This window comes from Triturus cristatus, chromosome 8 (assembly GCF_964204655.1).
Source record: "Triturus cristatus chromosome 8, aTriCri1.1, whole genome shotgun sequence".
NCBI lineage: Eukaryota > Metazoa > Chordata > Amphibia > Caudata > Salamandridae > Triturus > Triturus cristatus.
Genome location: NC_140591.1, coordinates 43,112,959 through 43,136,060, shown reverse-complemented (window position 1 = coordinate 43,136,060; position 23,102 = coordinate 43,112,959). Strand labels below are relative to the sequence as shown.

The window sequence follows — 23,102 nt, the reverse complement described above, 5'->3', positions numbered from 1 at the left end:
CTGTATTACTCTGTGATTCGAGGTGATGGCCTGGGATCGTCTTGCCATCTTTGCCTCCTGATAATCCTTGTCATCCAGCTCAGCTAGATTTCGCTCCCAAACTGCCCTTGTCTTACCCACGTGTAAAGTTAAGGAGTGTGGACCTATACAGTCTAGAAATGTCTTTGCATCCCAGGGGTTTAAGCACTAATTTGGCCTGCAGACAGATAAACTTGGGACATTCTTCAGAGCCTCATTATGTGCAGAGAGTGCCTGGTGGAGCAGGAGGTATCTGAAAAACTAAGGTCAGTGTAGGTTGAATGTCTGTGCAAGTAGCTCAACAGAATTTATATGGTCATTTTATCCCACCTCACTAGTGAGAGATCCCAGGATGTAAAGCCTACCAGTCTTGTGACCTGACAAAACTGAGTCCCATACCACAGAAATGTCAAATTTATCACTTTGGCCAGCCATTTATTGTGCTTCAGTGCCTCAAGCCAGCATAGCAAGGGAGCTTGAGTTATTTGAGGAAGAGAATGGGGGAGGGTAGCACTAAAGTAAGTGTAATGTGCCATGCTGTTCTGAGGTGTTCAGTTCAAGCTGCAAAGCCGGGCCTTTGCTATACCAGTCTCCTATTGTGATCCTCGGCACTGACCAGTTTAAAGGCTTAACCTTCAAATATAGTCACAGTGCACTTGTAGTTTACTACCCCAAATTTACCTGGTGACTATGGCCTGCAAGTAGCAAAAAAATGACTGACTGGAAGATGCAGGGATAATTCTGCAGGATGTACTGAAAACGAGTATAAAGCCATCCATCTTCCCATAGAGATGGGGAAGGAGGACCATATGTCCATATTTCCACATGAACCTTGCAGCACAGCACCATGATTAAGGTCCCAGGCCCTTTACTGGTCCAGGGTGACTACTGTACTCATGTATTAAAACTGATCCTCTGATACTCAGTTGGGACAAGTGTTTCTATTTATGGAAATAGCAATAAAACTCAAAGTCATGGCAGAGTCTATCTGCAAAGTAGTCAGTCCCACTAAGACAATCCAAGTCCACGAAGCAGACTACATGGCATCCTTGGAAATTCAGGATGCATATTTGCACACAGACACCAACGACAAGGACAGGAAATATCTCAATTTTTCAGTGGCTGGGCAACATTATTAATTAAAGCCATTCCCTTTCGGTCTTAGATCAGCACCTCATATTTTCACTAAGAGCCTTTCACCAGTTGCTGCCTTCCTCGGACGATGGGGTCTCCAAGTTTATATCATGGGTAGCATCACGCTTGCCACTGCTCAACCACACGAACCCTGATGTAAACCTGATTAACGTTTATACTGAAGGCACAGTGTTTATTTGTAACAAAATTGCAGTGGTATATATGCATGTGGATCATTAGTTGTATTAGCCTGTGCTTATTGTGCATGATTCTGTTATACAGTATTGTGGGACAAATGTGGAAGCAGCGCAGGGTTTGGTTATACGTGGACTGGTTAAACAACATGTGAACCTCGTGCGTACTAGCAATATGAGAAACGTGCAGCATTTCAACTGTCACATTTCAACTGTCTTTGTGAGTAATGTGCTGCACTTCTTTATCCTAATTACTTCAACAAGCCTCCACAGAAAGAACCTAAAAACCCTTGAATACATGTGCCTCTTCATTTGTTTTGATAATTGCTTATTTCCCCAACGCATGGCTCAACCGGCTCCTCTTCCTCCGGTGCTTCCGTTCCTGCATCTGTAAGAAGCTGTGGTTCCTGTGAGAGAGGCACAACACAGAAGGTGACTAGTGGTTATCCCACGCTCTGCACGCAGACTGCAGACTTCTTTCCTCACATGATTAAGGTAACAGATTTAACCTCTGAATATATTACAGGTATTCCGGCAGTGTTTAGCCCTGCAAGCTTTTGGGCACAGAATTCGGTCACTGATTGAACTGAAAGGCAGTGAGCAAGGATTAGCAATACAGGAAAGACATATTTTCTGTAGTAATTGTGCCTTCTAATTGAAAGACATTTAAAGAGGGATTTCAACCTCTGAACTCCAGAAGTGAACTGTAAAAGCAAAGACTGAAAAACATTAATGATCCACAAACCTTGATCAAAATACAGGATTTAATGTGCATTCTTTGGCAATAAATCAAGAGTTAAGCTAAAGGACAAGCAAAAGCTGTATATGAGTAACACAGAATAAGACAGTCTTCTAGAAAAGCTGTTACATGGACAAATCCTGATTCCTGTGTACGTATTTGAGAGTGTCTGTACTTAAATGCTGAGTACTGTTATAAAATCATCTAAATGAGTTTTGCATTACAGAACTAAAGCCTCCACCCCTATACCAGGCCCCAGTCCTCGCAATACTGCATCAAGGCCCTGTCTATCCTAAGCTCAGCAGTTCCCAGCCTAGAGAATCAGTGCTACTAGCAGCACTAGTATTTCTCTTCTCTCTCTCTCTCCTTCCAAACCCCCCTTCCCTTTGGGACTTGCGTGGACGTAGAGTGTTAGTTACTGCTACTGCATTACGCCCCATAGGGATTTGGGGATGAATGTCGCCCCATCTAAACCACCTGAAGTTCAGGTGAGTGGCCTGCAACAGTTTACTCCTACTTGGATGACTCGCTCATCAAAGCAAGAGGCAAAGGCCTCTATTACGGGCTGCAAAAATCCTTTTCAGGACTTGGGTCTCACTCTGAACAAGGAGGCATCATCTTTAGAACCCCACATGGAGATCCAGTTTCTAGGTGCAATACTCAACACTCAGTTGGGAAAAGCATTTGCATCTGTGAATTGAGCAATAAATCTCCAGGCCATGGCAGAGGCTATCTGCAAAGTAATGTTATGTTATATAAATGTATAGAACGCAGCAGTTACCCTAAGGTGTCCTGTTGCTTAGCTTAAGGAAATCCGTTAAACACAGGATGAAAAATCAAGTGGCAGAATTTAGTCTAGTTGTTAAAGAGCCAAGTTTTCAGAGCATTCCTAAATGACAGCCGGTCTGGAGAGGAACGTATAGGGAAAGGAAGTCCATTCCATGCCCTGTTCGAGCGGGTAACAAAACTTCTTCCACCCCAGTTAGCTCTTTTGAATTTGGTCACTACCATCATCTTTGTTAATAGGGAGCGGAGAGTTCCAGTAGGGTATACCATCTAAAGCAATGCCTGAGATAGCATGGTCCGCAATCATGAAGAGCCTTGAAGGCAGTACAACGAGCTGTAAATCTAACACTGTGCCTGATTGGCAGCCAGTGGAGCTTTCTGGTTTAATTCTTAAACTTAGGTATGCCTGTTAGTAGCCTAGCTGCCGCATTTAGCAATAATTGCAATTTATTCAAATGTTGCTGCCACATGTTCATATATGAACCATTGCAGTTATCATGCTTTGACAGGATGAGGGAGGTTATTACTATTTTTGACAGTCATGAGGCAGTAGATGTAATATCTTTTTAATCATCCTTGAAGAAAGAAAGAAAGAAAGATGGAAGAAGTCACAGCATTCACCTGATCCCCAAATGTGAGACTGCTATGGATTACTACTCCTAGATTTTTTGCTTTCTTAACTAGAGTTGGTAGAGTACCTAACTCATCTGGCCACCATCTAGGTGACCAAAAGTTGGTGTTATTTCCAAAAATAACCACTTTGGTTTTACCAGAATTCAACTTTAGGCAGTTTTCAATCATCGAAGTTTTTACTGACTGCATACATTCATGGAATTTGCCTCCTGTATCTGTTTCCTGGTTTGGCAGCAGTGACACCACTATTTCTGCATCATCTGTATAAGATGTTAATTGAAATCCAAATTTTCTAATCAATTGCGCCAGAGATGACCCATACACATTAAATAGAGTAGGGCTAAGCGATGACCCCTGAGGTACCCCGCAAGGAAGAGAGAAGGGTTTGGAGACAAAAGTGTCTAAGGCCACCTTTTGCTTCCTTTCCATGGGAAAGGAGTGTAGAAGTTTCCAGGCCGTGCCCTGAATACCACAAGCATACAATTGGTCCATTAGCAAGTCATGGAGGACCCTGTCGAAGGTTGCTGGGAGATCTAGCATTATTAAAGCAGCGTTGTCCCCGACATCCAAAGCCTCTCTGATTTCTTCAACAGACTTGATAAGGGCTGATTCTGTACTATGGCCTCCTCTGAAGCCATATTGCGTTGGATCTAGTGAGTTGTTATCCTTTATGAATCTGGTTAGCTGGGAATTTATGGCCTTTTCTACCAGTATTGCCGGGAAAGGAAACTATGAGATGGGTCGAAAATAGATTGAGATCCTTTGGGTCAAAGTTTTGTTTTTTCAGAAGGGGGAGAGTAGATGACTCCTTCCATGCTTTAGGAAGGAGCCCTGATTTGAACATAGCATTGAACAGTGAGTTAAGTATTTCAACTATTGGTTCAGGAGTCAATCTAATCACTACTACCGGACAGGGATTGAGGGGAGATCCCGAATTAACAGATTGTGAGAGTGGGCGAATTCTGTAAAGAGAGTCATGGGCACCGAAGGACCAAAGCTAATATGCGTGTTCTGGCTGTCAGAGATCGATGAGATCTCTCCTCACCACCGAAGAGCAACTGAAGGTGTGAAAAATGTGTTCGACTTTATTTAAAAAGAACAATGCGATTTCATCGCAAGGAGTATGGCTACTAGACATTTTTGAGTGCAGGGAGAGGTTAGTCTGGATACTGTTCTAAAAAGTTATTTGGTAGAGTGTTTTGCAGCAGTTAGCTGATTGGCAAAGAAGTCTGTTTTCGTTTTTATTAACAGTGCCTTATATAAAGATAGGCTTTGTTTTATATTTTCCTCTTTCTGAGCCATTATAGCTCTTTATCCAATTGTGTTCTTGGTGCTAGCAAATTCATTTTTGCTCCCTTAGTTCCTATGAATACCAAGGTGCGGTCGGATAGGAATGCCTAGGTGTGGATGTTTTTTCAGGTGCTAAAATCCTGCAGGCTGATTGGATCCAATCAGTATACTACGCCGTAGCTGCCTCTATATCCTTGGGCAGTTTGACATGGAAGTAGAGAGCTGTTCTTCTAATAGGGACCAGTTGATTGTGTTCCATGCCTGAATGGTAAGTGGGCTATTGGGGGTAAAGTGATCGTGATACCGAGAAGGGGATGCTAATTCAAATGGACTCGCTGAGTGATCAGACCATGTGAGAGGTAATAAACCTGTATTACCTAAATGCAGATGATTGGAAAAGATGTAGTTTCAGGTGTGGCCTGCATTGTGGGTAGGGTATTGCACTAATTGTACTAACCCAGTGCTACTCATGATGTCCTGAAGGACAGCGGTGTCTGAATACAAAGTGCATTCTAGATGGAAGTTAAAATCACCAGGTATGGTGGAATTATTTGTGCAAAGACCATCTTCTGATAGGGTCCCTTGGTTTGCCACAAAAACACTTTTTGGAGCGGAGGTCCATCGAGTAATATTTCCTTGAAAGAGTGATGGTTAGAATATTGGAAGTAGAAGTACAGGGCTTCGCAGGTAGTAGCAGTGACCGTAGAGAAAGAAGCTGAGAATAAGTTATGGTAAATAACTGCTAGGCCCCCACCCCTCCTACAGGGCCTATTCAGGGTGTGACAAATGAACCCTGTCGCATCCATCCAAGATTCTGTAACAAATGCAATCTTTATATGATGACTTTCGATGAGTATGACACGCTCTATACTCTGTTTCACTAGAGATCCAGTTTTTAAAAGGGTTCAGCGCAATAATTTGTTGCTTTGTTTGGAGCTATAATGAGGATTGGCGAGTGTATTAGGGTTCACTCCTATGAACATGATCTTGGGTAGGCTGGCCTTACACGTGTGGCAGGTTATTTGAGACGGATTCGGTGATGTATAAAAGTTTAGGCATATGCAGGCAAAGTTCTTACCTCTGGTGATTAAGGCATGTAACTTCGCCCCAGTGTACATTCTTATTTACATTGTCTCGATGGTTAGAGATGCAAGGGGGCTGGTGCTGGGCACAGTCCGCACGCACGTGGGTTAGTCATGCACGCCAGCAGTGCGCCCGCTAAGCCCCCATGCGAGCTTAGGTGGGCCAGGTGGACATGTCCTGATCAACGCTGATAGCATGAAATTCAAATACGTTTGGGAAAAGAAATGGGCTTTATAACCAGGGTCCAGAAACCCCAGACTCTGCGGAGAGGCTTCCCTGCTCCCAGAGTCGTGCTGGTAAAGTAAGTCCAAACAAACTTAAAAGGGTGCAACAAGGAACACATGAAAGGAATACAAATACTGGAAAGGAACCCTTTCCAATGAGGCGCCCACTTGGTAGGAGCCAGGCACCTCCCAGAGCGCGCTGCACAACATGCTGTACAAGAAAATAAAATGCTTTCACAAGGCAGGTCACTACCCTTCGTCCGTCTGTGGGAGCTGCCCACTAAGACAATACAAGTCCCTGTTAGGTCTGATGTCATCCTGGATAGGCCTCATCTCTGTTTGCAGGCTTCAGATGAGATTTGTCCAAAACAAACTGGGCACTGAATGGAAACACGTTGACAGCTCATGGGATCATATAGTCCAAGTCACAAAACAACCAAAGCAAGCAGTCTGGTCGTGGAGCAGCCCAACAAATCGAAAACCAGGTCTCTTTATAAATTTTCACAGAAACATTTGTACTGAAAACCGATGCGTCCATGGATGGCTTGAGAAAGCAGCTCCAATAACTAGCAACCAGAGGTCTTTGTTGGGATGCAGAAATCCATGTATTGGAGCTCTGGGCCATGCAATTAAGCCTAGAGGCGTTCCTACTAAGACTAGCAGGCAGACACCAGGGTTCCTGCATGTGGGCCAGTTAGTTCTCCATCCTTGGAGCTGCATACCACAACTACAGCCAGTGTGCTAACTCTCCATTCACTGCGACAAACCAACCATAGTCAGAGACCCTTTTAGTTTCTCTCTTGGTGACAATCGGTTGCTGGCTGCTGTTATCCAACAAGTCCTGGAGTCTGCCTAGCGACCCTAACATATTTGTAAGCTAATTTATGCTAATCTAGCTAAAGGAAGTTTGGAGGGGTGTTTCACCTGCAAAGAATGGGTAAAGCTTCCCTCAAAATAACAGTGTTCCCTAAGTAAAGCTATAAAAAAGTTTATTAACAATTTTAAATTAATTAATAAATAATGCTCAGATGGGCAGGGGTCTGTAGACAGAGGCAAGTTCTCCGTGGGAGGAACATAGAACATGAACTAGGCCCTTTAGAGGCCAGAACCCTCATTTAAAGTTTGGTAGGAGGCCCGATGTCTGCAAGGGTGTGAGGAAATTCAAATACGGCCCCATCTTTCCTGGTAACACCATTACACTGTTGCCCTCACTCAGGCACCTTCAACCTTCGTAGCGTTTCTTTCACATTCTACACTATTGCACATATTACACGACCTTTCCTGTTTCCCTGAGCTAAGTCCATTCTGAGATCCGGCTCGAAGCAACTAATCCCCGAGATAACCATCTGTTGACCCTTGGTGACCGTTCTCGGCCTCTCCAGTTGTTTTACGAATCACCATCTTCAACACGCAAACACGTCCTGTTATAAATTAATTTAACTAAGGAATGGCTATGCCGCCTGACCTATAGGGTCGGGTAGAGAACACGACCTTAGGGAAGGAATTTCTATTACCCATTATCCTGTATCTTGTACAAAGAATGTTTTCTTGTGGATGATTTGTATTTTTATTGCACATTGAGGGGGTTGTTGCTTTAGGGGATTCAAGCGCTACAAAAGACTGTGAGCCACGGATTGAAGTGGCAGTCTCCTGAGAACCTACCACTGATGTACTTCCAGGACAACTGTACCTAGCTGCAGCTAATAAATTGAAGTTCCTATGCCAAATAGAGTGTTCCGTGTCTCTGTAATTTGGAAGGCGAACTCAGAAGATTTCAGGCGTACCCTGCGCCGCCAGGCTTAATGAGCCCGGTTCTTCAGGTGGAAGAGGTAGCACCATCTACTGTCCTGGCAGACTACTGCCCACCATATTTAAAAATCTTATCCAGTCTTGCTGAGAACGCTACGTTGTCAATGAATGGAGGCGCTAGCACACCGCCTCCTCTGCAGGCACTGAATGTTTGCTGAAGGGCCACCATGTTTTGTAAAACAAAAAAATAATGCCCTGACACTCTGGGAGCTTTCTCCCTCGAAGTGCGAGTCATTTTTCTTTTCTTCTCTTTGGGTCTGCCAGGCTTTTCCGGGCGATCCCAAAGAGGGAAAGCTGTACACCAGACTGTCAGCTCTAAATAGAGCAGGCTCTTTGATGTACATACACCAACTGCCCCCAAGTCCATTGGCGTAATTAACCACCAGCAGGGGCACCAACAGTGAAATCAGGAGGGGTGTGGCCTGAACGGCCAAGATGGCGGACGCGCCTTGAAAGCGCTCCGATCCAGGCCCCGTTAATCCATCACAATCCTGCTGTGCGCCGCACTACCAGACTGCCTGGGCAAACCCCCCGCCACCCGAGTCCAGCGCATGGTTGAGGCGTATGTGTTGAGCTCAAAACCCGACTTGGCTCCCATCCTGTAGGCGCCATAACGAGTAACTCTGGACTGGGCCTATCTCTGTGGTGTGGCATGCCCCTACCCGTAGGGCAAGGCTCCGAAGTGAGTTCCCCGGAGGCTGCGGTGAAGAGCAGCCGAGAGACATGTCGAGGCGCCTGGGTAGACAAGACTATGGTGGTGAGGTCTACAGGTGTGAGGTCTGCGGGCCCACGGCAGGGCCGCCGGAGACAGGAGGGGGTGCATTGCCCGGCGACACTGCTACAAAGACTGTTGGGAGCCGGCCCCGGTGATTCCTGAGCATCTTGAGTGGGCCACTGGCCCGACAGTCGATCAGGCGGAGGACCCCTGCTCAGAGCTAAGGGGCTGATGCTGCGGCAGCGCCGGACAGGCGTGAGACGATAGCCCACCAATGGGAAGCTGTGGAGGACTACCTGATCCTTGGGCAAACTCTGAAGGGTGCATGCTGGAAACGCGACCTGCCGTCTGGTCGGAGGTCCCGGAGAATGGACTGCGAGGCGGAAGGTAGGCGGTGAGGGCTGGGAGTTCCGGTGCCGATCCCGGGGAGCCCTTGAAAATACGAGCCTGGTGAGGGACGGCTGCTGATATAGTGAGGCGACAGCTCATTTGAGGGTCGTTAGATGCTCCCTGGGTCTGAGTACAGTGCCCCTCGCTGTTTGGGAACCGGTGAGCAGGGCCTTCAGTCTACAGTCCGCTGCGTGAGCTAACGGGGCTCTGGCATCGTGGTGGTTGCGCTGTAGAGGCCCGGCCTGACTGTGGTTGCCTGCCACCACCTAACACACTTGGCCGAACCATGTGGCTTTCCATTGCCAGAGCACCTGAGGCCTGTGGAGATGCTTGCAGGCAAGCGATGAGGTGATGACACTTATGACTCTGTACATAGCCTGGCCTGGGGGTGTACTAATACTGACTGCCGCTGAACCGAGCTGCATTGGGCCTCAGTGGATGGAAAGAAAGTACGAGTGGAAAAGACTCTACTCTTACTGGACGCCATCTGTGAACCTGAAGACAACATCCTTCTGGCAGGGTACGTTGAGTCAGTAATTGTGATTGTGCCTGATGGGTGAATTTGACAGTACCCAGATGGGCCCTGAACTTGGCCGACGACAGGGCCACCATGGGGAAAGATAAGACCACCAAGACTACACAATTCAACCAAATTGACAAATATACCCAGGTCGTTGCACCGGCGGGCAGCGCTGGTGAGGTGCATACTGACTCTGTCGAGCACTCACCTGTGACAGTCCAACCAAAGGAGAAACATTATCTGACCTCATGGCGACAATCCAGAGCACACGCACGGAGCTAGTTACTAAAATAGACTATGTGGCCATCGATGTCACCTTGCTGCGGGCGGACCTGCAGGGGTGGCGGACCGAGTGACCACTGCAGAGGGAGACGCGGCGGACCAGCAGTCAGAAGTGGTGACTCTTCGCGAAATGGTGTCCTCCCTATGAAAGTTTACCATCCGCCTGGAAGTCCGAGTCAAAGATGCAGAGGGCTGGTCTCAGAGGAACAGCCTCCGCTTTGTGGGAGTTCCTGAAAAGGCAGAAGAGCAGTCGGCGGAGCTGTTCCTCGGGGAGTGGAATAAAAAGATCAAGCACCCACAGACATTATCAAAATTCTTCACAGTGGAACAAACACAGGGATAGGGACGCAATACTGCAGGGCATGCGAGTGAAGGGCCCCCCTGGTCTCTGTGTTCCTGGACTACACCTTGAAGGTACAAGAGTAGCGGCAAACTTTTACAGCAGTCAAAGGGAGGCTCCGCGACCATAAGCTATACAATAAGTTTGTTGTTCCCGGCAAAGCTCCGGGTGCTACATCAGGGAAAGCTGCATTTCTTCTGATCAGCGGCTGAAGCTTCAGACTGGGTGGACACGCTCCTGGGGCCCCCTTTTCTGTCTTCGGGGAGATCAAGGCCACATACCTTAACGACTAAATGCAGATCATCACGACCGACGGCGAGCCGCAAAAACTGTACGGCCTGGCTCGCAAACTGGACAGGGACACATAGACGTTTGCTCTGATGGAACACTACGTGAAATAAATGCCCTGCTGGCAACTCCAAAACTTCATTTAGATAGACGGAATGACCCTGAGTACTACACTGACAGCACAGACGACGGCCATCCATAATTTTCTCCTAACAAAATATGGTCATTTCTACAGACCAGAGGCTGTGATGGGTGGTGGCACAGACAGGAAGTCCTGCAAGGCCCTTACTAATTAAACTTCCTTTACTACATCCTGGACTTGCAGAATCCGTTTGTATGTCTTTGCTGTTGTGGAACCGGGGAGGGAGGTGCTATCTGGATCTGGGCCCCCACATCCTTCAGACTTAGGGTTAAAAGATGTATGGAGGGAAAGGCACCTCACTGTTAGAATATTCTCTTGCTACACACTGGCAGTGGGTACATATTGCAGACTAGACTATTATCTATCGACTCCAGGCCTCGCAATTCTGACTTGCAAGGTGACATATCTGGCGAGGTATCTTTCTGACCACTCCCCCCTCTTGCTCTCCCTGGCTTGGGCACAATCGCGCCCAGTGATGCCGCAATGGCGCTTACGTGCGGAGGCACTGGCAGACCTGCCAGTTTTGGCGACGGTCCAGAAGGCGCTAGGGCATTATTTCCACAAAAACTTGGGAAGTTCTATGAGTAGGGCTCATGACTGGGAAGCAATGAAAGTGGAACTCTGGGGAGTGTGTATGAATACATCATATGGGGTGCGGAAACAATTGATAGATGACCTGGAACAAGATGAACCCAAATATTGCAGATGGAAAAGATGCTCCCGACTCAACCTTCCAGGTTAGAAGAGTGGCGCAGCGCCGAACTCGATGAGTGGCGCAAACTGGAAAAATACACTTATATGGCACACAGACAGAGACTACATGCTGAGGGGGAACAAGATGGGGGCTCTCTTAGCAAGATTGGTGAGGCAGCAGGACTCCCGAGATCCCATCTTGCCATTGAGTGACACAGGGGGCACATTACTTACATCACAGGGGGCTATAAATAAGCTGATATGACCTCAGCTAACTGACTTGTATGCGCCAGAAATGACAAGGCCAGATCCCAGTGGGGTGTACTTTTTAGTGGGACTAGTCTGAGGCTGGAAGATAGGCCTATAACCGAGGCAGACCTGACTAAGGATGAGATTCATGCCTCGTTGAAAAATCAAACGCTGGCAAAAACGCCGGCAGGTGACGGCTTTCCTGCTAAATTTTATCAAAAATCTGCTGACTTAATTGTAGATAGGCTGTTGAAGGTATACAGCGAGGCTTACCAAGTGTGGCGCCTCCCGGATAATATGCGAGAAGCACTTGCGGATACCAAAATACTGAGTCGTCTGTTGGCATCCCGAATGCTTCCCTACCTACACTTCTACATGATGATCAATGTGCGTTCATCCCTACGAGGAGCACCATGTTAAATCTTCAAAGACTCTTTCACGTCCTCCAGGCCCCTGAAATACAAGTTGGCCTGTATGCGCTTGCATTCATCGATATAGAATGAGCCTTTGGTTTGGTAGTGTGGGCATACATATGGCAGGTCATGAGGAAAATGGGTGTTGGGCCCAAATGTATTGCGTAGATAATACTACTGTACACTGCACCGACTGCCAGAGGCCGAACTGGTGGCTATGTGTCGGAGTCCTTCCCTCTATGCCCGGAACGATGCAAGGCTGCCCTCTATCGCTGCTATTATTTGCGGTGGCAATGGAACCGCTCGCAATGTTGCTACGACACAGGCTTATGCAATGGGGAATCAAGGTGGGGAGAACTGTGCATATAATATTGCTCTACTCTGATGACGCCCTGGTGTATCTGCGGGACCCGGTCGAGGCACTGCCGACACGGCAGACAGCACTGCCTGAGTTCGCGTCGGTCTCCGGCCTCTCGGTGAACGCCCAGAAGTCACAACTCATGCCGCTAGGGACACTAACAGATATGGACCCCGTATTGCTCCCGCAACTTCCACTGGCGTGGCGCCTGGAAGGAGTCCACTACTCGGGTATTAGGATAGCCACAGAGGGGCAGAGAATCCTGGATTTGAACATAGGTAAGGTCTTGACAGAAGTATTGCCACGGAGAGGCAGAGATTCCTGGATTTGAACATAGGTAGGGTCTTGACAGGAGTATGTGCGTCGGTCCAACTTTGGAAAGACCTTCCTCTAACACTAATGTTAATGCAATTTATAGAGCGCAACAAATACCCGGAGGTGTCCTCGCGCTTCTTGATTCTCTTTCAGACTGGCACGGTAGAGAGGAGGCGGTCTACTCTTTAGAAAAGAGCCAGGTTTTTAGTTCTTTACGAAAAGGTAGGAGCTCAGTGATGGTTCTCAGATGGCGAGGCAATTCGTTCCAAGCCTTCGCTGTGCCGTAAATAAAACTTTTGCCCCCCTGATGGGGAGATTGGCCCTATTCAAGATGGTGACATTGCCTTGCTGCCTATATGTCATGCAGGGCTTGTTGTATAAGCGCCCCTGACGGTACTTTCGAGAGCTGGACAGCCTCCTCGTGGATCTATTATGGTCCACGAAGCGTAAAAGAATTGGACTACATATGTCGCAACAACCCTGGGAAAGAGAGGGTATTGAACACTCCAATCTAGAGTTTTATTATATGGCAGCAAACCTCCAGCATGCGATACACTGGTTTGATGAGTGGGATAATTGGGAGAGCTAGTGGATGGGAGTTTGAAGGTACTCCCCGTGAAATGTTGTTAGGCCTTCTCCTGACTCCTGCCAAAAGAAAACATAGCCGTAAATTTCTGAGCCTGGGACTAGTGTTTGTCAAACGACAAATTGATATTAAATGGCTGCATGCATGTCCACCGATTCATGGGGAATGGTTGTGGGACATGCTGGAGTGGGCGACTGCGGAAGAGGTCAGAATGAGGCATGTTAGGCGGGACGAGAACCTAGAAGATGATCTAAGGGCGTGAACACAGATGCTCTTGGATCTGCACTTGGGGAAGGGTACACCGGTTCGGGATGACATAGTCGAATAGCCAATAGCAAAGATACATGGCATATGCACTGTTGTGCACTGTAATCCTGGGAAGCCCTGAGAACCACTCAAGGCTCAAAAAGTGTTGTTTTGCAAACTGTTCATTGAATACTGTGATCTCGCCTTGTTACATACCTATATCTACATCAAAATGTTGCTAATATATTATCACACCAGCGTTCCACCTGTGGGGGTTAGGGGGAGAGAAACTAGTTGGTATAGTCTAATCACAATGTCTCAGCATATTGACGCAAGTTGCATGATGTATCCGACAGTTAATGCTTTAAATTTAATAAAATGTTTTTTTTAAACCTGTGAAATCATGATTGCCCCCTCCCCCAACTCTAAACAGAGTGAACAGACTGTCAGCTTGGCGGACATTTGTGGCAGAGTACCTTGTCCGGCAACATCTAAATGAGACTTCAAGCTCATTATTTTACTGTCCACATTAGAATTAACTGACAAGACCTTCAAATGGTTGAGCAGGTGCCTTTGGTGTCTCATTAATCTTCTAATCTTGATGTCATAATAAAATAAAAAATTAAGGTATTGAATGAGAATGTTACTGTGAATAAATACTGTTAATGAATGGAATTAGCCCATCTACAAAGTTCTATATTATTGTTAATTCTGCCAGTGGTTATAGTTACCAGAGGGGAGCAACTCTTGATCTCTAATTAAAACACTCTGTACTTTGCCTGAAATTTTAAGTTTTGTACTTATGGATTTGGCGTTCTTTATGAGAAAGAAGAACATGCCCACACTGATAACTTGGCACCAAGTATTGTGGATAAACTTAACTGAGAATAATGTGGTTACTGTTGAAGGTGGTGTACATATTAATTCTTGTTTTCAGCCTTTAAAAGTCCCCATTGATATTGTGACACATTTACCATGGATGCAGGTTTGCTGTCCCAGTCCTGAGCTCACACCCTTTCAAACCTGCAAAATGAAAAACTATGACAAAATTAAATTGAAAAAAGGAAACTTCAAGGGTAGCCTCAAGTTGTGAATGGCCCCTGTTTGAGAACAAAAGTGCCCTTGCACATTTCATTATAATAAATGTGCTGTACAAACAATCTTCCACCCTTGAACATAGAATATTTAGATACTTAAAACAATGATTTAAAAAAAGTCCAATAAGCTACAGAGAACCGTTGGATCTAACATTAAAAGGTTCTCAAACGTAATCTCCCAACCTATTCCGAAGCAGTCTGTTTCAGTTTGGGCAGCAATACACTGGCTTCTGAAATAGTACTTAAACGATTAAGCTATTTGAAATAACTCCTACCCAGGATGACCGTAGACATCTGATGGTTCCACATATGGTCCAAATATTTCTCGCAAACTTGGGCTTGCCTTTGTCTCATACAAAGCAAGCCCTATGGTGATAGCCAATAAACTTATAGCCGCTTTCAATCGAATATTGAGGAATAATATTCACCTACAAGCGAGTGAGTAGATAATCACCAGCCAAGAAGCAACTGGTGATGATACTCAGCCAGTAATGCACACTCTAATAGAATGTTTTATTGTTGGTGGTTGCCATTGGAGAGAGCATAATATATACAGCAGTATATATTATGCCAGTGACCCAGCGATCAATATTTGCCACTGCAAGCGTAGACCATTTTTCAGAGGCTTGTTTTAGATCACATGTATGACTCCAGAGAACCTTATGATCAGTTGAACAGGGGATAATATTTTGAAGATTATTCTTTTATGTCACGATTTGAAAAATTCAAGAGATATGGAGTCATTGGGTTCAAAGCGGTTAGATCAGAAATGGTCAATGCATCAAGAGACATGTCCTGGGACACCAAAGAGCCCAATTTAGTTCATTTTCGTGTATTTGTATTTGCAGTATTTTCGTAAGCCTGCCATTCCTGTCTGGAATGAGTTACCTAGTGCCTTGTGATCAAGAACACTTGCGATGCCAGGTATGCAGTGAGCATCATAACTCGTACCTCCCCATCTCAAGTTCATGTTCTCCGACCTTTAGCTCACTTTCTCTTGATCCTCATTCTGAGCTTCAACAAAGATATGTTTAGGAGGACATCCAGATACAAAGTTGTTCTACACTCTGTAGTAGCTATTAATGGGGCTCTAGTACAGGGTTAACAGCCAAGGACTTAAAGGATTCCCGTTACACCAAGGCGTTTGGTACCCAGACTTAAAAAGCGGAGTTTCTCTATTCCGGACCTGGCTGCCACCTGAATAGATAGGTTTCCCTCATGAGGAGAACCAATGAAAAATAAAATGTCTCCTTTGTTTACTGGGTTGGTTTTAATATACTAATTATATAACATACTAAAGAAACTACTATGGGACCATTTTCATAATTCCGGGCGAATCATGTTACTGTATTCAGTACTGTGTACAGGACTGCCACCAGACTAGGGAATTAACCAGGATGACCAGTTTTATCATTTTAAAGCAAGTAAAAAACTTCGAAATGTGTAAAATCAGTAGTTTCCCCCTATCAGATTTGTAAAACGGTGAGTAAAAAATTACATTACTTCAAAAAGTTATCCCAAACTGCTCTTTTTACAAACATTGGAGCGAATAGAGGCAGAATTCAGCTCTTGTCCTTTCCAGACTCGGCCCCAGCTCAGGGTCAGCCTTGAATCAGGCCCAGCTCAGGGTCGGCCTTGAATCAGCCCCAGCTCAGGGTCGGCCTTGAATCAGCCCCAGCGCAGGGTCGGCCTTGAATCAGCCCCAGCTCAGGGTCGGCCTTGAATCAGGCCCAGCACAGGGTCGCCCTTGAACCCAACACTGAGAGTCACTGCACACACTATCACTCACGTGTTCTGGTTTCCTGACCCTCATTCCTCCAGTTCGTTCTTTGTCGTTTTTATCGCGTAAACGGTGACCCGCGAGCGGCGAGGAAGGAGGAGGAACGGCACCAACAGCATAGATGGGATGGAGACGGGGCTAGTGCGCAGGCGCGGACTACGGATGGATGACTGCGCATGCTCACATCAAAAACCCCCACTATTCCGCGCATGCTCAGAAAGAGGATACTACTGCCTTAGTCATGTACAGTAGAAAGATACTGAACAAGTGCTAATTTTCATCGGTGCTGACAGGTCCAGCAAGGGGCGGGCTGTGTTTGGGCCATTGGGTCTGTTGTGCGGTTCCGGAAGAGCCTGGAAGTTTAGCTTGAATAACAGTTTGTGTAAAACCCCTGAAAGCCCTTTGCACTCAGCAGTTTTGCCCATGATTCCTTTAAAAGTATTTTAGGACTGACTTGCATTGGAATTCTTTAGACAAGTTTATATTTGTTGCATTAAATTTATATTGAAAAAGTACAGGATTTTAATGATATGTTTATAGCTGTGTTGGTATGAAAATACTATTAGGCTCGAGCAGGTGACAAAGCTAGGGGTAGCAGCAGCTGCTAACCCTTGTGCTCCTATTATTTGTTTTTGGGAGTGTGGTCACGTTTTCAGGGTGGGTGATCCCACTGAAGTCTTTGGAAGGCATTTCACTTGTTTGGAAGGTGGAGATAAGCCGAAATGGAAGGTATCTGCTTCCAAATGAGGATAAGTTGAGATATGTTCATACACAAGATGTCACAATCAAGATAAAAACAATAAGGCTATGTTAGAGGGAGTTGACCTCATGGCCTGTAGGTCACACACACGTCTTTATGCCATGTGCATTAACCTTCAGAGCTCACCTCCAGCTTTCTTTTCATTCAGAGAGCAAAGCATGTCTTTCATCTGACTGCCTACTCTGAGTGCAAACAAACTGCTAGGTGTTTCGAGGAATTCACAGCATGAAGGTGAACAGGACACAAACAGCTTTCCATTCTCTCCCAAAAAGCCCTGATTATGGGAAGTTCCCAACAACAGCACTGTGCCGTGCCACACAGAAAAGCAGCATGTATTCAGGAAAAGCTCTGTACAAGATGTTCCCTTTATTCACTTGCCGCCAAGTCCTGGAACAACATCCACATACAAACAGCACCCACCCTGGCGGCACCTAAAAGGTGGTGCACTGTCAGTGCGCCCCCTGATGGCAGCCCTCTTCAGGGTGGAAAGGGGGTTCCATGAACCCCCCAGATACCCTCTTGCAGGTGGGTGCAGTCACTTACTGCACCCACCTGCAAGGGGATCTCTAATCCCACTTAAAAGTGCAGGCCGATTGCCGCCTGCACTGTGAAAGACAGAGCAGCTTCAAAGTAGCCGATCCGTTTTTCACATGAATACACTGTCCCCATGGCAGCGCAAGTTCGCTGCTGCCCTGGGGGCAACACAAACATCATAATCCGGCGCAATTACCTTGTTTGCGCCGGGTGCACCTTTTCAAGGTTGCGCCCGGCACAAACAAGGAAAATGCACCATATGTATGATACGGCCCCTGGTGTTCCCTAAGCCCTACTAAATTAAAAGACAGTCTTCATTGTCAGAATGCTCACTGCATGGACCTGAAATTACGACTAGCACAAGTTCTGTTATTATTCCACTCCCATTTTACTCAAGTGCAGTGACCTTGGTCAGAGGGCACTAGGACCCTGCACCCGAATGATTGGGAGGGGACAGGAACCGAACACCACTTCCGGTCAGGGAGTGGAGAGGGCATTGTACAGACACGAGGACTCAGGGACAGACGTACATGTGGACACACCCAGGAAGAAGAAGAATAAAGCATTGAATTTCCACATACCTGTCTCTGCGTGCTAACTAGCGACGCCATGACAACTGGCGACGAAGGTTGGATTCAAAGTTGGCACCAGAAGCACGTGCCCCCCTGCAACATCGAAACAAAGCCAGGAGCCTACCCTGGTCCGCCGACTACAAGGAGCGGAAACGTAACGCGGGAGCCCACCCCGGTCGCGAGAAAACGGAAACAGGAGCCTACCCTGGTCCATCGTGCCCCCAAAGAAAACTGCGAAATCGGGAGCCCACCCCGATCGCGAAGAGAGCGAAGCCAGGAGCCACCCTGGTCTGCGTGCGGGGTACTACAGCGATATCGGGAGCCCACCAAGAAAGAAGGTGAGCAAAGAAAGAACAGTGCGCATCGCCGTGACCACAGCCGACCACCGACTAAAAAGACAGGCCCGAGCCTCCAGAGTGTAGATTTCAAGCTGAAATCCCGCAAGAGCTCGGTCATCTTGAAGTCAGGCGGGAAAGCCAATAGGAAGCTCAGGAAGACCCAGCAGCCATCTTAAGGTCAGGCCATTGAAAATATAGCAAATCTCACTGCACAGAGATCTTGGCGGCCATTTTGGGGTTAGGCAGGAGAGCCAATAAGGAGCTGGAGAAGGCCAGGCGGCCATTTTTAAGTCATGCAACACAAAAAAGGCCCAAAAAGGAAGAATAAAGGAGAAATAAAGAGAAATTACAAGACAGAAAGGAAAACAAGTACAGCAGAAGAAGAAACTGCACACAGAGTAAGGAGAAGAAGGTCTGCACAACAACAAAATGACAGAAGACGTAAGTGACAAGAATAGCGCGAACGCAATTTTCCGCAGACCACTACCGTTCAACTTGTCAGAACCAGAAACAGGCATTCGGTGGGAAAGATGGGATAAGGCAATTCGAACGATACATGCGTGCCAACAGCAAGGTATACACAGATGACCAGAACATAGACTTGTTCCGAAACTTTGTAGGTGATGAGGTTGAGGACCTGCTAATTACATTTCCCCAAGATCAAACAGCAACATACAAGGGAATAATAAAGTGTCTCACAGACAAATTTGACCCGCAAAGAAATGTAGATTTTGAGAGGTACACGTTCAACACCACGTGTCACCTAGCAGAGGAGTCCCTTGACGATTTCGCAACCAGACTGTGAAAACGAGTAAGCTATAGTGAATTCGACAAGTTTGCCAATGAACAAGCGATACGACTTCGCATCAATAAAAGCTGTCAGTCAGTGGAATTCCACGCACAAATTCTGAAGGAACCATCCTCGCTCGAGAAAATACTGACCATGGCCCAAGCGGAGGCCAGAGCAACAACACAAGCAAGACAGATGGAACTGGGAAAGGCAAGAAGAGTGGAACAAGCAAACCGTGTAACTGAAAATGTCAAGAAGAGAAACAACACACCACCAACAAGAAAGAAGCAAGAAAGAACGCGCTATCGATGCGGACTTGAATTTCCACATACTGGTGCATGCCTGACATTGGGCCACAGATGCAGAAAATGCAACAGAGAAAACCATTTCGCAAGCGCCTGCATGAGTGGACAATTTAAGAGTGAGCAAGGAAGACCACTAATGTACCCTTCTTGGACACGGTTGGTGCTTCACAAACTTAAATATGTTCCTTAACGAGTTGCCTCAAGCCCGCCCTGTATAGACTCTAGCAAAGAACAACCTGAAACTGGAACCTAATTAAAGGTAATACACCTGCATGTCTCAGAAATGCTTGACTCCCAACTGGTCTCATGTCAACTAAAGCTGTGAATAAGTGTCTCGAAGAATACAGTGGGTCTTCTAAATAAGCTATTTCCACACATCTGCGGCCTGCAAACAGTCCTTCCTATCAGCTTGTGTAATAGCAACACTGGCTTACTAACTGGGAACGCCAGAAAGAATGCCAAAGTGAGTGTTGCTTTAAACAGCAGTGTCTCAAATTCAGAATATTTTTTATGGTCTGATTTGACAATGCAGATGTCACCAGAAAATTATGTGAGAACTCCAGGAGAGGGGCTTTGGCCCCGCCCACATGTTGGGAACCAGGAGTACATGTTTTGATTAGGCAAAATGTGTGCACTTCCACAAAAGAGCTTGCTCTCCACACAGCTGTGATCATTGTGTTTATTTATCCAGCTGCCTGAGGTTGAACTTTCAAGAACACACACATGCTGTTAAATTGTCTTAGATAACTAGATTCTTTATGGTGTTTTGCTCTAACAGCAGCACAGATGGGAGGAGAGCAGTCATTAAACTACATGGATTTTTAGGTCTGGCTTGACAGTCCAACTGACCTTTTAACCTACATGAATATTATTCTACAATTATTTGCTGCTACATTATTACATATCCAATCCCATATTATCTACTTGTAATGCTTCACATTACCGTACGCAAAAAGAACAATTGATGGACAAAATGCTGAACAATGTCAAATATTCACCCCACTACAGAGATCTGGGTCTAAATCCATAGTTTTTTTACTCGCCATTCCGGTTTGGACGCAACCATATGTAAATCAGACTTGACCCTACTCCCATGGGAACAGTGCATCCGGAACTGCCAGGCCAGGTCCTCCCTGGGTCGGAAACAAGCATCCTGGTTTTCTGAGTGGCTAATCTGCCTCATGAGGGGTGATACCCTGAAACCGGTCCCAGGATGCTTGTGGAGCAGGGTCAAGACTGATTTGCATATAACTGGGTCCAAACTGGAATGGCATGGTGAGCGAAAAACTATGGATTTAGGCCAAGATCTCTGTACTGTAGGTGAATATTTGACATTGTTCAGCATCTGTCCATCAATTGTTCTTTTTGCATTTGTCACCCTGAGTGGGACGGGTATGCCCAGACGTGGGTCCCGTGCTCTCCATGTCCCTTGAGTCAAGCTAGCCTGGCTGATGAGGGCTGAAAGCCCGAAACCGGTCCTAGGATGCTTGTTTCCAGTCCAGGGAGGACCTGGCCTGGCAGTTCGGGCTGGACTGTTCCCATTGAGCGCAGGGTCAAGACTGATTTAACCCAGATCTATTGACTGGGGAGAATGTTTGATTTGCTCTGCATTCCGTCCACCATCTGTGTGTCTTTTGCTTTCTCGCCCTAAGTGCACCGGGTATGCCCATACGTGGGTCCCGGGCTCACTGTGCCACTGGATTCAAGCTAGCCTGGCTGATGAGGAGTGTTGCCCCGAAACCAGTCCTAGGATGCTTGTTTTCAGGCCAGGGAAGACCTGGCTTGGCAGTTTGGGCTGGACTGTTCCCATTGGGTGCAGGGTCGAGACTGATTTGCATATAGATGGGTCTGAACTGGGGTGGTAAAGTGAGTTAAAGAACGATAATGGATTCAACCAAGATCTGTGACTGGGGGTGAGTGTCTGAAAAGTTTCAGCGCTCCGTCCATCATCTCCTTGTGTTTGCTTTGTTTGCCCTAAGTTGGCAGGGTATGCCCAGACGTGGGTCCCTTGCTCACTTTGCCAGTGGATTCAAGATAGCCTGGCTGATGAGGTGTGCTACCCCGAAACCGGTCCCAGGATGCTTGTTTCCGGTCCAGGGAAGACCTGGCTCGGCAGTTTGGGCTGGACTGTTCCCATGAGGCACAGTTAAGATTATCTCTATAGACCCATGCGACTGGTCTGACCACCACGCCATCACCTTCCTCCTACCTGACACCCCCAAGTCCTGGGCACCGCAACCGATGATTCCGAAACGCTGGGTCAGAGACACTCTGAATCTGGACCACAGGGAACTCGAGGCACGCTGCAAATCAGACCTCCCCCCCACGCATATCACATCTGTTGGCGGCCTCAACGAGCACTTCTCTGCAACCATCTCGAACATCCTGGACGACCTTGCCCCTCTAAAGCTTTAAAGAACTCAAATCAAAGACAGAAACCCCTGGTTCACCGGATCCCTTAACAACAAGAGGAGAACCCTCCGACAAGCTGAAAGATCCTGGAGGCAACACCCCTCCACTGCACATCTAAAACTCCTCCGCCAGGCCAGAAATACCTACAACAGGAACATACTCAAGTCAAAAAAAGAGTTTTTCAGATCTGCACTAGAGAAGGCCAAGATCAGACCCCACAAGCTCTTCGAACCGGTCAAACACCAATCTAATAAATTGGCCAAAACTTCAAAAGAAACCCCTAAGTCTCTTATATCCTCAGAGGAATTCTCCTCCTTCTTCGCGGATAAAATCTCAGCCCTTGGAAACGAACTCAAAGTCATCACATTCCCTCAAACACCTCTTGACCCGCCTCCTCCAGCCATGTCGCCCCTACAGGCTTCACCCAAAAACCGTGCTCACTGGTCTGACTTCAAACTCTACAACGATGACTCAGTGTCCAAAATCCTATCCTCCCTAAAACCCAATAACCACTTTAATGACGCGCTCCCTTCCAACTGCCTAGCTGTCGTCGGCCAATCCATTATTCGTAGCTGGACTACAATAATTAACACCTCTCTATGGCAGGGAACGTTGCCAGACCCTTTAAAAGCCGGTCAAGTCCTTCCCATTCTGAAAAAAACGTCGCTGGATCCAGCCTCCCCAGACAACTTCAGACCCATCTCCAACACCCCCCTCTTAGCCAAAGTGATGGAGAAATGTGTGCAGCAGCAGCTAAGTCAACACATCAACAACTTCCACCTACTCGACGACTTCCAACCCGGATTCAGACCAAGGCACAGTACTGAAACCATTATGCTCCACATCGTGGATGACGCTCTCCAAGCTCTCGCACAAAGGCAAAACTTGTCTCCTCATCCTCTTGGAACTATCCTCGGCCTTCGGCATGGTCAACCATGTAAAACTACTCGAGCGCCTCAAACTCAGGATGGGCTTGGATGGCACTGTTCTAGAATGGTTCAGATCCTTCCTCCAAAACCGGTCCCAGAGATTCCTCGTCAATGGCATCCTATCGTCACCATCCCCGG

At 46.8% G+C, this 23,102-nt stretch overlaps 1 protein-coding gene across 1 annotated transcript in view; it reads right to left on the bottom strand.

The window, feature by feature from the left end:
• Nucleotides 1-16,471, bottom strand: part of LOC146799967 (uncharacterized) — a 347,905-nt gene extending 331,434 nt beyond the window's left edge. The window contains exon 1 of the mRNA XM_085620915.1: nucleotides 16,334-16,471. The gene's annotated coding sequence lies outside the window, so the exon portion shown is untranslated. The remainder of the gene's footprint in view (nucleotides 1-16,333) is intronic.
• Nucleotides 16,472-23,102: the final 6,631 nt, after the last annotated feature.